Source organism: Acipenser ruthenus, unplaced genomic scaffold (assembly GCF_902713425.1).
Source record: "Acipenser ruthenus unplaced genomic scaffold, fAciRut3.2 maternal haplotype, whole genome shotgun sequence".
NCBI classification, from domain to species: domain Eukaryota; kingdom Metazoa; phylum Chordata; class Actinopteri; order Acipenseriformes; family Acipenseridae; genus Acipenser; species Acipenser ruthenus.
Window position 1 is genome coordinate 47,878 of NW_026708233.1, and position 13,456 is coordinate 61,333.

The following is a 13,456-nucleotide window of genomic DNA, read 5'->3' on the forward strand; positions in this document are numbered from 1 at the left end:
TTGCGCATTATATCACAGAAAACAGGATAATCCTAGCGCTTCATTTAATCCCTCGGGTTGTACCATATGGAGATAGAAGATCCATTTGGATTCACATTGTAATAGTTTTTGATCGAGATTATCACGTCCTCGAGCTTGAAATATTTTTTGTATGCTGCGGTATTTCAGATCTGAAATGGAATGTTTGGCATCTACGAAATGTCTAGCTAGTGGTGAATGGATATCTTTTCTCCTAATTGAACTTTTATGCTTGCTCATCAATGCGCAATCGTCACTGTCTAGTAGTTTTACCAACATATTGCAAATGGCAAGGACAAAAAAACAAATAAATGACATGCGTTGAAGCACAGGTCATCACTTGTAAGACACTGTACTCTTTTTTCGTTGTATGGCTTGTAAAACGCAAACGCATTATCACAGGCGGCACAATTACGACATGGAAAATAATCCAGTAGATTTGTCCAGTACACCTAGATCTCTCGAACATGTCAATGAGTCAGCCCTTAATAAACACTGTCCGTGTTCATTTCTGTGTATATGACATTGTCTATAACCAATATCTGTTATGTAAGCGTATTGGTATGAAACCAATCGCAATTAATGCGATCCGTGTTTTCAGTCAGTTTGATAGTTTTAATCAATCATCGAAAAAGCAGCAGTGCTTTGCAACTGTAGTTCATCTTTCTTACGTTTTGGTAAGACACCCACTCAGAACGTGTCCGCTTCCTCCAGCCCCCTAAGGAACACTGGAGCGGTCATCAATAACAGCGAGCAGTTGGTCAAAAACAACACTCGCTGTCTTCTTCACGCTCAAAAACGAACACTCTCACTCTTCCTCGTGGGTAGCGAGCCCAAACACTTTCAAAACGCATTTCGCTAGCAAATCACTATAGAAATGATCCCTGAAAGTATTGTTTTATGGGCAAGTGGCCGACCGTCTCCCTCCAACTCTGAGTGGCACCGGTAGCTGTGCCGGTGACAAATAAACAGGAGCACTTTCATATAATGCAATTGCTGTAGCCCAGTGAGTTGTTACAATAACATTTCAAACTCATTCCAGACTGCAGGCGGTTAAAAGCTTAATTGGGTTCAATTTTTTGGTATGATTTAAAAAGTACGAGCCAGTTGCCTCATTTGCATTGCCTGCCTTCCTCCTTTGCACTGTGACGTCTATCAAATGTGTGCTTAAAATCTGATGAATACGATTCCCATTTGAACCGTAAATATTTTAATTATACGCATACAGTGTTCTGTTGGGCTCCGAGGGTGTTATCTAATAAAACAACGTAATCGGTGAGCGCGTTCGGCTTAACCAAAACGTTGCTGTTTCAAGCCCACGCAGGGACGAGGCATTCTTTTTGTCAATCGCCTTTCTGTCAAGCCAGTAAACCTGTATATAATAAGAAACATTCAACAGCTCGGAAACACCATAATAGAATCCAATGCGTTTACAAATGTGTTTTGAAACTGTTCATTTTTCACCCAAATGCGGTTCTCAAAAATTGTTTTGCCTACATTTTTCTATTGCTATTATTATTTTTTCCAGAGTAAGACGAAAAAGCAAACATCCATGAAATAGGTAAACACTGCTACAGCGCTTGAACTGTCTCAACAAACGTTCAGCTCTAAAACGTGTACATTGAAAGTCTATTAACATCTTTAACACAATCATTTGTGTTCCAATAGCGGCTATTCCACATGGTGATCAATAAAGTGAATGCTGGCTTTGTTCACATATTAGCAAGACGTTTTCAGGATTCACGCATATTCTGAACAAGCACACTAGAATATGGTAATGAAAGGACAGGAAAATAACAGGTTTATTGGCTTTGGTCTTGTATCGTCACCCTGACTACTGTCAGGTAAGGAAGTGGCATTAATCAAAACGTAATTATGTAAGGTTACCAATGCGCAAATACGAAGCATATTAAAACTTCTTCACAATCTTAAATCTTCCCACATGCATTTCAAACACTTACTGATAAGTACGGCCCTTTCCCAATGTAACTGCTTTGTTTGAACACCAAAGATGGCTTGGATATTTATGAAACCACGATACTATTGTTCCCACTTTCTTTAGAACTACCAAATGTGCGCTTCCCATGTCAGCCCTAGTGGCCTAATGGCTAAGGCCACTGGCCTCCTAAGCCAGGGATAGTGGGTTCGAGTCCCATCTGGGGTGGGGTTTTGTTATAAAATCGAACATAATTGTGTTATGTTTTATTGGCATGTGATATTTTGTAGATCTTGTTATCTGCTAAGTCCGCTCACGCTAGCCACAACGTGCTTGAGTGCTGTGGCAGCAGCCATGAAGCAAGTCAGTTTTTCAGTTGAAATCAAGATCTACTTTGTTTTTTGTGTATGGGTGGTTTGAAAAGATCACTTAAATTGTTACGTATTTTGAAATAAAGATGTATTCATTATTATGAACGTTGACAGAAAGGATATTGTATTTACATTTCCCACGTGTGCTTGCCTTGTATAAATCGATGGAGTTTCAACAAAGGCATTTGACTTCGGTTCATGTTAGCCTATACTGCCATCTGCAGCATTACCGCGGGTGTCTTTTACTTCTTTTGACAATAATATGGATCATTTCACAGTCCAATGTAAGAACATGTAGTCGTGGCCGAGTGGTTAAGGCGATGGACTAGAAATCCATTGGGGTTTCCCCGCGCAGGTTCGAATCCTGCCGACTACGTAAGCTTTCTTTTTAATTGTATGTGTTCATTCCTAATACATGTTTAAAGATGAGGAATTTGAAATATTACTGGTTCTACTTCATATCGCACCGGTTCATTTTGTTAAAGAATGTTCATTTTGGCACCATTCCAAATGCTGTGGTTTCTTTAAAGAAGAAAAGTCATGGCCCGTACGGGGATCGAACCCGCGACCTTGGCGTTATTAGCACCACGCTCTAACCAACTGAGCTAACCGGCCACACACATGGAGCGCGTTAATAAAACCCGAGAAAAACAAGGCCTGCGGACATTATGATTACCAAGATGTTATGTTAAACTCAACAATAACACATTCAAAGTATTGGAAAGGCATAATTAGAGGTCTCATCTTTATGAGGCAGTTTAGCAGTGTGAAGAAAGTGGCGAGGTGCGGGCTTGCGGTGACTTTCTCTCATTTAAAAAGCTGTGATTTGAATACTAAAAAGAAAAACATGTAAAATTACCAAGCATTCGGTGGACGTTTTAGAAATAAATTAACAAGAACTGTTGTCAGAAGTGGGGTTCGAGCCCACGCCTCCATGGAGACTGCGACCTGACCACAGCGCCTTAGACCGCTCGGCCATCCTGACTTACACCGACGACTTTGCACAACGCTGCAGCACACTGCTGAACCTCCCATGTCTGACGCTGCAGTAAATCACCTGGCGTGTGCGTGTACTTGTTCTTTTTCTGTTTATATTAAGGAGGGCGACAGGTTTTGTCGCATTTTGTATGGAATCACAAGGACACTCCTCTTACTGAAAGAAAATATACTGCAAACAGAGCGATCGCTTCACGGTTTGAATCAAAATCAGAACAGTCTGTTAGCAAATGAACTTCATCAAAAAACCACAAAGGCATTACATAAATGTTACAGATATATTTCGTAGACAGAACAGTTGTAACATATTTGAGTACATTTCTAAACAATCTGCTAATAACAGACATAATCTCAAAGCGCTATAATTTATTTTCAGATCTTATGAAAGACAAGTATGGTTGCGCATTATATCACAGAAAACAGGATAATCCTAGCGCTTCATTTAATCCCTCGGGTTGTACCATATGGAGATAGAAGATCCATTTGGATTCACATTGTAATAGTTTTTGATCGAGATTATCACGTCCTCGAGCTTGAAATATTTTTTGTATGCTGCGGTATTTCAGATCTGAAATGGAATGTTTGGCATCTACGAAATGTCTAGCTAGTGGTGAATGGATATCTTTTCTCCTAATTGAACTTTTATGCTTGCTCATCAATGCGCAATCGTCACTGTCTAGTAGTTTTACCAACATATTGCAAATGGCAAGGACAAAAAAACAAATAAATGACATGCGTTGAAGCACAGGTCATCACTTGTAAGACACTGTACTCTTTTTTCGTTGTATGGCTTGTAAAACGCAAACGCATTATCACAGGCGGCACAATTACGACATGGAAAATAATCCAGTAGATTTGTCCAGTACACCTAGATCTCTCGAACATGTCAATGAGTCAGCCCTTAATAAACACTGTCCGTGTTCATTTCTGTGTATATGACATTGTCTATAACCAATATCTGTTATGTAAGCGTATTGGTATGAAACCAATCGCAATTAATGCGATCCGTGTTTTCAGTCAGTTTGATAGTTTTAATCAATCATCGAAAAAGCAGCAGTGCTTTGCAACTGTAGTTCATCTTTCTTACGTTTTGGTAAGACACCCACTCAGAACGTGTCCGCTTCCTCCAGCCCCCTAAGGAACACTGGAGCGGTCATCAATAACAGCGAGCAGTTGGTCAAAAACAACACTCGCTGTCTTCTTCACGCTCAAAAACGAACACTCTCACTCTTCCTCGTGGGTAGCGAGCCCAAACACTTTCAAAACGCATTTCGCTAGCAAATCACTATAGAAATGATCCCTGAAAGTATTGTTTTATGGGCAAGTGGCCGACCGTCTCCCTCCAACTCTGAGTGGCACCGGTAGCTGTGCCGGTGACAAATAAACAGGAGCACTTTCATATAATGCAATTGCTGTAGCCCAGTGAGTTGTTACAATAACATTTCAAACTCATTCCAGACTGCAGGCGGTTAAAAGCTTAATTGGGTTCAATTTTTTGGTATGATTTAAAAAGTACGAGCCAGTTGCCTCATTTGCATTGCCTGCCTTCCTCCTTTGCACTGTGACGTCTATCAAATGTGTGCTTAAAATCTGATGAATACGATTCCCATTTGAACCGTAAATATTTTAATTATACGCATACAGTGTTCTGTTGGGCTCCGAGGGTGTTATCTAATAAAACAACGTAATCGGTGAGCGCGTTCGGCTTAACCAAAACGTTGCTGTTTCAAGCCCACGCAGGGACGAGGCATTCTTTTTGTCAATCGCCTTTCTGTCAAGCCAGTAAACCTGTATATAATAAGAAACATTCAACAGCTCGGAAACACCATAATAGAATCCAATGCGTTTACAAATGTGTTTTGAAACTGTTCATTTTTCACCCAAATGCGGTTCTCAAAAATTGTTTTGCCTACATTTTTCTATTGCTATTATTATTTTTTCCAGAGTAAGACGAAAAAGCAAACATCCATGAAATAGGTAAACACTGCTACAGCGTTTGAACTGTCTCAACAAACGTTCAGCTCTAAAACGTGTACATTGAAAGTCTATTAACATCTTTAACACAATCATGTGTGTTCCAATAGCGGCTATTCCACATGGTGATCAATAAAGTGAATGCTGGCTTTGTTCACATATTAGCAAGACGTTTTCAGGATTCACGCATATTCTGAACAAGCACACTAGAATATGGTAATGAAAGGACAGGAAAATAACAGGTTTATTGGCTTTGGTCTTGTATCGTCACCCTGACTACTGTCAGGTAAGGAAGTGGCATTAATCAAAACGTAATTATGTAAGGTTACCAATGCGCAAATACGAAGCATATTAAAACTTCTTCACAATCTTAAATCTTCCCACATGCATTTCAAACACTTACTGATAAGTACGGCCCTTTCCCAATGTAACTGCTTTGTTTGAACACCAAAGATGGCTTGGATATTTATGAAACCACGATACTATTGTTCCCACTTTCTTTAGAACTACCAAATGTGCGCTTCCCATGTCAGCCCTAGTGGCCTAATGGCTAAGGCCACTGGCCTCCTAAGCCAGGGATAGTGGGTTCGAGTCCCATCTGGGGTGGGGTTTTGTTATAAAATCGAACATAATTGTGTTATGTTTTATTGGCATGTGATATTTTGTAGATCTTGTTATCTGCTAAGTCCGCTCACGCTAGCCACAACGTGCTTGAGTGCTGTGGCAGCAGCCATGAAGCAAGTCAGTTTTTCAGTTGAAATCAAGATCTACTTTGTTTTTTGTGTATGGGTGGTTTGAAAAGATCACTTAAATTGTTACGTATTTTGAAATAAAGATGTATTCATTATTATGAACGTTGACAGAAAGGATATTGTATTTACATTTCCCACGTGTGCTTGCCTTGTATAAATCGATGGAGTTTCAACAAAGGCATTTGACTTCGGTTCATGTTAGCCTATACTGCCATCTGCAGCATTACCGCGGGTGTCTTTTACTTCTTTTGACAATAATATGGATCATTTCACAGTCCAATGTAAGAACATGTAGTCGTGGCCGAGTGGTTAAGGCGATGGACTAGAAATCCATTGGGGTTTCCCCGCGCAGGTTCGAATCCTGCCGACTACGTAAGCTTTCTTTTTAATTGTATGTGTTCATTCCTAATACATGTTTAAAGATGAGGAATTTGAAATATTACTGGTTCTACTTCATATCGCACCGGTTCATTTTGTTAAAGAATGTTCATTTTGGCACCATTCCAAATGCTGTGGTTTCTTTAAAGAAGAAAAGTCATGGCCCGTACGGGGATCGAACCCGCGACCTTGGCGTTATTAGCACCACGCTCTAACCAACTGAGCTAACCGGCCACACACATGGAGCGCGTTAATAAAACCCGAGAAAAACAAGGCCTGTGGACATTATGATTACCAAGATGTTATGTTAAACTCAACAATAACACATTCAAAGTATTGGAAAGGCATAATTAGAGGTCTCATCTTTATGAGGCAGTTTAGCAGTGTGAAGAAAGTGGCGAGGTGCGGGCTTGCGGTGACTTTCTCTCATTTAAAAAGCTGTGATTTGAATACTAAAAAGAAAAACATGTAAAATTACCAAGCATTCGGTGGACGTTTTAGAAATAAATTAACAAGAACTGTTGTCAGAAGTGGGGTTCGAGCCCACGCCTCCATGGAGACTGCGAACTGACCACAGCGCCTTAGACCGCTCGGCCATCCTGACTTACACCGACGACTTTGCACAACGCTGCAGCACACTGCTGAACCTCCCATGTCTGACGCTGCAGTAAATCACCTGGCGTGTGCGTGTACTTGTTCTTTTTCTGTTTATATTAAGGAGGGCGACAGGTTTTGTCGCATTTTGTATGGAATCACAAGGACACTCCTCTTACTGAAAGAAAATATACTGCAAACAGAGCGATCGCTTCACGGTTTGAATCAAAATCAGAACAGTCTGTTAGCAAATGAACTTCATCAAAAAACCACAAAGGCATTACATAAATGTTACAGATATATTTCGTAGACAGAACAGTTGTAACATATTTGAGTACATTTCTAAACAATCTGCTAATAACAGACATAATCTCAAAGCGCTATAATTTATTTTCAGATCTTATGAAAGACAAGTATGGTTGCGCATTATATCACAGAAAACAGGATAATCCTAGCGCTTCATTTAATCCCTCGGGTTGTACCATATGGAGATAGAAGATCCATTTGGATTCACATTGTAATAGTTTTTGATCGAGATTATCACGTCCTCGAGCTTGAAATATTTTTTGTATGCTGCGGTATTTCAGATCTGAAATGGAATGTTTGGCATCTACGAAATGTCTAGCTAGTGGTGAATGGATATCTTTTCTCCTAATTGAACTTTTATGCTTGCTCATCAATGCGCAATCGTCACTGTCTAGTAGTTTTACCAACATATTGCAAATGGCAAGGACAAAAAAACAAATAAATGACATGCGTTGAAGCACAGGTCATCACTTGTAAGACACTGTACTCTTTTTTCGTTGTATGGCTTGTAAAACGCAAACGCATTATCACAGGCGGCACAATTACGACATGGAAAATAATCCAGTAGATTTGTCCAGTACACCTAGATCTCTCGAACATGTCAATGAGTCAGCCCTTAATAAACACTGTCCGTGTTCATTTCTGTGTATATGACATTGTCTATAACCAATATCTGTTATGTAAGCGTATTGGTATGAAACCAATCGCAATTAATGCGATCCGTGTTTTCAGTCAGTTTGATAGTTTTAATCAATCATCGAAAAAGCAGCAGTGCTTTGCAACTGTAGTTCATCTTTCTTACGTTTTGGTAAGACACCCACTCAGAACGTGTCCGCTTCCTCCAGCCCCCTAAGGAACACTGGAGCGGTCATCAATAACAGCGAGCAGTTGGTCAAAAACAACACTCGCTGTCTTCTTCACGCTCAAAAACGAACACTCTCACTCTTCCTCGTGGGTAGCGAGCCCAAACACTTTCAAAACGCATTTCGCTAGCAAATCACTATAGAAATGATCCCTGAAAGTATTGTTTTATGGGCAAGTGGCCGACCGTCTCCCTCCAACTCTGAGTGGCACCGGTAGCTGTGCCGGTGACAAATAAACAGGAGCACTTTCATATAATGCAATTGCTGTAGCCCAGTGAGTTGTTACAATAACATTTCAAACTCATTCCAGACTGCAGGCGGTTAAAAGCTTAATTGGGTTCAATTTTTTGGTATGATTTAAAAAGTACGAGCCAGTTGCCTCATTTGCATTGCCTGCCTTCCTCCTTTGCACTGTGACGTCTATCAAATGTGTGCTTAAAATCTGATGAATACGATTCCCATTTGAACCGTAAATATTTTAATTATACGCATACAGTGTTCTGTTGGGCTCCGAGGGTGTTATCTAATAAAACAACGTAATCGGTGAGCGCGTTCGGCTTAACCAAAACGTTGCTGTTTCAAGCCCACGCAGGGACGAGGCATTCTTTTTGTCAATCGCCTTTCTGTCAAGCCAGTAAACCTGTATATAATAAGAAACATTCAACAGCTCGGAAACACCATAATAGAATCCAATGCGTTTACAAATGTGTTTTGAAACTGTTCATTTTTCACCCAAATGCGGTTCTCAAAAATTGTTTTGCCTACATTTTTCTATTGCTATTATTATTTTTTCCAGAGTAAGACGAAAAAGCAAACATCCATGAAATAGGTAAACACTGCTACAGCGCTTGAACTGTCTCAACAAACGTTCAGCTCTAAAACGTGTACATTGAAAGTCTATTAACATCTTTAACACAATCATGTGTGTTCCAATAGCGGCTATTCCACATGGTGATCAATAAAGTGAATGCTGGCTTTGTTCACATATTAGCAAGACGTTTTCAGGATTCACGCATATTCTGAACAAGCACACTAGAATATGGTAATGAAAGGACAGGAAAATAACAGGTTTATTGGCTTTGGTCTTGTATCGTCACCCTGACTACTGTCAGGTAAGGAAGTGGCATTAATCAAAACGTAATTATGTAAGGTTACCAATGCGCAAATACGAAGCATATTAAAACTTCTTCACAATCTTAAATCTTCCCACATGCATTTCAAACACTTACTGATAAGTACGGCCCTTTCCCAATGTAACTGCTTTGTTTGAACACCAAAGATGGCTTGGATATTTATGAAACCACGATACTATTGTTCCCACTTTCTTTAGAACTACCAAATGTGCGCTTCCCATGTCAGCCCTAGTGGCCTAATGGCTAAGGCCACTGGCCTCCTAAGCCAGGGATAGTGGGTTCGAGTCCCATCTGGGGTGGGGTTTTGTTATAAAATCGAACATAATTGTGTTATGTTTTATTGGCATGTGATATTTTGTAGATCTTGTTATCTGCTAAGTCCGCTCACGCTAGCCACAACGTGCTTGAGTGCTGTGGCAGCAGCCATGAAGCAAGTCAGTTTTTCAGTTGAAATCAAGATCTACTTTGTTTTTTGTGTATGGGTGGTTTGAAAAGATCACTTAAATTGTTACGTATTTTGAAATAAAGATGTATTCATTATTATGAACGTTGACAGAAAGGATATTGTATTTACATTTCCCACGTGTGCTTGCCTTGTATAAATCGATGGAGTTTCAACAAAGGCATTTGACTTCGGTTCATGTTAGCCTATACTGCCATCTGCAGCATTACCGCGGGTGTCTTTTACTTCTTTTGACAATAATATGGATCATTTCACAGTCCAATGTAAGAACATGTAGTCGTGGCCGAGTGGTTAAGGCGATGGACTAGAAATCCATTGGGGTATCCCCGCGCAGGTTCGAATCCTGCCGACTACGTAAGCTTTCTTTTTAATTGTATGTGTTCATTCCTAATACATGTTTAAAGATGAGGAATTTGAAATATTACTGGTTCTACTTCATATCGCACCGGTTCATTTTGTTAAAGAATGTTCATTTTGGCACCATTCCAAATGCTGTGGTTTCTTTAAAGAAGAAAAGTCATGGCCCGTACGGGGATCGAACCCGCGACCTTGGCGTTATTAGCACCACGCTCTAACCAACTGAGCTAACCGGCCACACACATGGAGCGCGTTAATAAAACCCGAGAAAAACAAGGCCTGCGGACATTATGATTACCAAGATGTTATGTTAAACTCAACAATAACACATTCAAAGTATTGGAAAGGCATAATTAGAGGTCTCATCTTTATGAGGCAGTTTAGCAGTGTGAAGAAAGTGGCGAGGTGCGGGCTTGCGGTGACTTTCTCTCATTTAAAAAGCTGTGATTTGAATACTAAAAAGAAAAACATGTAAAATTACCAAGCATTCGGTGGACGTTTTAGAAATAAATTAACAAGAACTGTTGTCAGAAGTGGGGTTCGAGCCCACGCCTCCATGGAGACTGCGAACTGACCACAGCGCCTTAGACCGCTCGGCCATCCTGACTTACACCGACGACTTTGCACAACGCTGCAGCACACTGCTGAACCTCCCATGTCTGACGCTGCAGTAAATCACCTGGCGTGTGCGTGTACTTGTTCTTTTTCTGTTTATATTAAGGAGGGCGACAGGTTTTGTCGCATTTTGTATGGAATCACAAGGACACTCCTCTTACTGAAAGAAAATATACTGCAAACAGAGCGATCGCTTCACGGTTTGAATCAAAATCAGAACAGTCTGTTAGCAAATGAACTTCATCAAAAAACCACAAAGGCATTACATAAATGTTACAGATATATTTCGTAGACAGAACAGTTGTAACATATTTGAGTACATTTCTAAACAATCTGCTAATAACAGACATAATCTCAAAGCGCTATAATTTATTTTCAGATCTTATGAAAGACAAGTATGGTTGCGCATTATATCACAGAAAACAGGATAATCCTAGCGCTTCATTTAATCCCTCGGGTTGTACCATATGGAGATAGAAGATCCATTTGGATTCACATTGTAATAGTTTTTGATCGAGATTATCACGTCCTCGAGCTTGAAATATTTTTTGTATGCTGCGGTATTTCAGATCTGAAATGGAATGTTTGGCATCTACGAAATGTCTAGCTAGTGGTGAATGGATATCTTTTCTCCTAATTGAACTTTTATGCTTGCTCATCAATGCGCAATCGTCACTGTCTAGTAGTTTTACCAACATATTGCAAATGGCAAGGACAAAAAAACAAATAAATGACATGCGTTGAAGCACAGGTCATCACTTGTAAGACACTGTACTCTTTTTTCGTTGTATGGCTTGTAAAACGCAAACGCATTATCACAGGCGGCACAATTACGACATGGAAAATAATCCAGTAGATTTGTCCAGTACACCTAGATCTCTCGAACATGTCAATGAGTCAGCCCTTAATAAACACTGTCCGTGTTCATTTCTGTGTATATGACATTGTCTATAACCAATATCTGTTATGTAAGCGTATTGGTATGAAACCAATCGCAATTAATGCGATCCGTGTTTTCAGTCAGTTTGATAGTTTTAATCAATCATCGAAAAAGCAGCAGTGCTTTGCAACTGTAGTTCATCTTTCTTACGTTTTGGTAAGACACCCACTCAGAACGTGTCCGCTTCCTCCAGCCCCCTAAGGAACACTGGAGCGGTCATCAATAACAGCGAGCAGTTGGTCAAAAACAACACTCGCTGTCTTCTTCACGCTCAAAAACGAACACTCTCACTCTTCCTCGTGGGTAGCGAGCCCAAACACTTTCAAAACGCATTTCGCTAGCAAATCACTATAGAAATGATCCCTGAAAGTATTGTTTTATGGGCAAGTGGCCGACCGTCTCCCTCCAACTCTGAGTGGCACCGGTAGCTGTGCCGGTGACAAATAAACAGGAGCACTTTCAATAATGCAATTGCTGTAGCCCAGTGAGTTGTTACAATAACATTTCAAACTCATTCCAGACTGCAGGCGGTTAAAAGCTTAATTGGGTTCAATTTTTTGGTATGATTTAAAAAGTACGAGCCAGTTGCCTCATTTGCATTGCCTGCCTTCCTCCTTTGCACTGTGACGTCTATCAAATGTGTGCTTAAAATCTGATGAATACGATTCCCATTTGAACCGTAAATATTTTAATTATACGCATACAGTGTTCTGTTGGGCTCCGAGGGTGTTATCTAATAAAACAACGTAATCGGTGAGCGCGTTCGGCTTAACCAAAACGTTGCTGTTTCAAGCCCACGCAGGGACGAGGCATTCTTTTTGTCAATCGCCTTTCTGTCAAGCCAGTAAACCTGTATATAATAAGAAACATTCAACAGCTCGGAAACACCATAATAGAATCCAATGCGTTTACAAATGTGTTTTGAAACTGTTCATTTTTCACCCAAATGCGGTTCTCAAAAATTGTTTTGCCTACATTTTTCTATTGCTATTATTATTTTTTCCAGAGTAAGACGAAAAAGCAAACATCCATGAAATAGGTAAACACTGCTACAGCGCTTGAACTGTCTCAACAAACGTTCAGCTCTAAAACGTGTACATTGAAAGTCTATTAACATCTTTAACACAATCATGTGTGTTCCAATAGCGGCTATTCCACATGGTGATCAATAAAGTGAATGCTGGCTTTGTTCACATATTAGCAAGACGTTTTCAGGATTCACGCATATTCTGAACAAGCACACTAGAATATGGTAATGAAAGGACAGGAAAATAACAGGTTTATTGGCTTTGGTCTTGTATCGTCACCCTGACTACTGTCAGGTAAGGAAGTGGCATTAATCAAAACGTAATTATGTAAGGTTACCAATGCGCAAATACGAAGCATATTAAAACTTCTTCACAATCTTAAATCTTCCCACATGTATTTCAAACACTTACTGATAAGTACGGCCCTTTCCCAATGTAACTGCTTTGTTTGAACACCAAAGATGGCTTGGATATTTATGAAACCACGATACTATTGTTCCCACTTTCTTTAGAACTACCAAATGTGCGCTTCCCATGTCAGCCCTAGTGGCCTAATGGCTAAGGCCACTGGCCTCCTAAGCCAGGGATAGTGGGTTCGAGTCCCATCTGGGGTGGGGTTTTGTTATAAAATCGAACATAATTGTGTTATGTTTTATTGGCATGTGATATTTTGTAGATCTTGTTATCTGCTAAGTCCGCTCACGCTAGCCACAACGTGCTTGAGTGCTGTGG

At 40.2% G+C, this 13,456-nt stretch overlaps 11 non-coding genes across 11 annotated transcripts; 3 read left to right on the forward strand and 8 right to left on the reverse strand.

Moving 5' to 3' along the window:
* Positions 1 to 703: 703 nt before the first annotated feature.
* Positions 704 to 918, reverse strand: LOC131730295 (small nucleolar RNA U3). The gene has a single exon (XR_009323982.1). It is a non-coding gene; the product is annotated as a small nucleolar RNA U3 (small nucleolar RNA).
* A 1,701-nt stretch (positions 919 to 2,619) lies between these two features.
* Positions 2,620 to 2,701, forward strand: trnas-aga (transfer RNA serine (anticodon AGA)). The gene has a single exon. It is a non-coding gene; the product is annotated as a tRNA-Ser (tRNA).
* A 165-nt stretch (positions 2,702 to 2,866) lies between these two features.
* trnai-aau (transfer RNA isoleucine (anticodon AAU)) lies at positions 2,867 to 2,940 on the reverse strand. Its single transcript has one exon. It is a non-coding gene; the product is annotated as a tRNA-Ile (tRNA).
* A 288-nt stretch (positions 2,941 to 3,228) lies between these two features.
* trnal-cag (transfer RNA leucine (anticodon CAG)) lies at positions 3,229 to 3,310 on the reverse strand. The gene has a single exon. It is a non-coding gene; the product is annotated as a tRNA-Leu (tRNA).
* A 1,112-nt stretch (positions 3,311 to 4,422) lies between these two features.
* On the reverse strand, positions 4,423 to 4,637 carry LOC131730297 (small nucleolar RNA U3). Its single transcript, XR_009323984.1, has one exon. It is a non-coding gene; the product is annotated as a small nucleolar RNA U3 (small nucleolar RNA).
* A 1,701-nt stretch (positions 4,638 to 6,338) lies between these two features.
* On the forward strand, positions 6,339 to 6,420 carry trnas-aga (transfer RNA serine (anticodon AGA)). Its single transcript has one exon. It is a non-coding gene; the product is annotated as a tRNA-Ser (tRNA).
* A 165-nt stretch (positions 6,421 to 6,585) lies between these two features.
* Positions 6,586 to 6,659, reverse strand: trnai-aau (transfer RNA isoleucine (anticodon AAU)). Its single transcript has one exon. It is a non-coding gene; the product is annotated as a tRNA-Ile (tRNA).
* Positions 6,660 to 8,141: 1,482 nt separating this feature from the next.
* Positions 8,142 to 8,356, reverse strand: LOC131730298 (small nucleolar RNA U3). The gene has a single exon (XR_009323985.1). It is a non-coding gene; the product is annotated as a small nucleolar RNA U3 (small nucleolar RNA).
* A 1,701-nt stretch (positions 8,357 to 10,057) lies between these two features.
* trnas-aga (transfer RNA serine (anticodon AGA)) lies at positions 10,058 to 10,139 on the forward strand. The gene has a single exon. It is a non-coding gene; the product is annotated as a tRNA-Ser (tRNA).
* A 165-nt stretch (positions 10,140 to 10,304) lies between these two features.
* Positions 10,305 to 10,378, reverse strand: trnai-aau (transfer RNA isoleucine (anticodon AAU)). The gene has a single exon. It is a non-coding gene; the product is annotated as a tRNA-Ile (tRNA).
* Positions 10,379 to 11,860: 1,482 nt separating this feature from the next.
* LOC131730299 (small nucleolar RNA U3) lies at positions 11,861 to 12,075 on the reverse strand. Its single transcript, XR_009323986.1, has one exon. It is a non-coding gene; the product is annotated as a small nucleolar RNA U3 (small nucleolar RNA).
* Between the last annotated feature and the right edge of the window lie 1,381 nt (positions 12,076 to 13,456).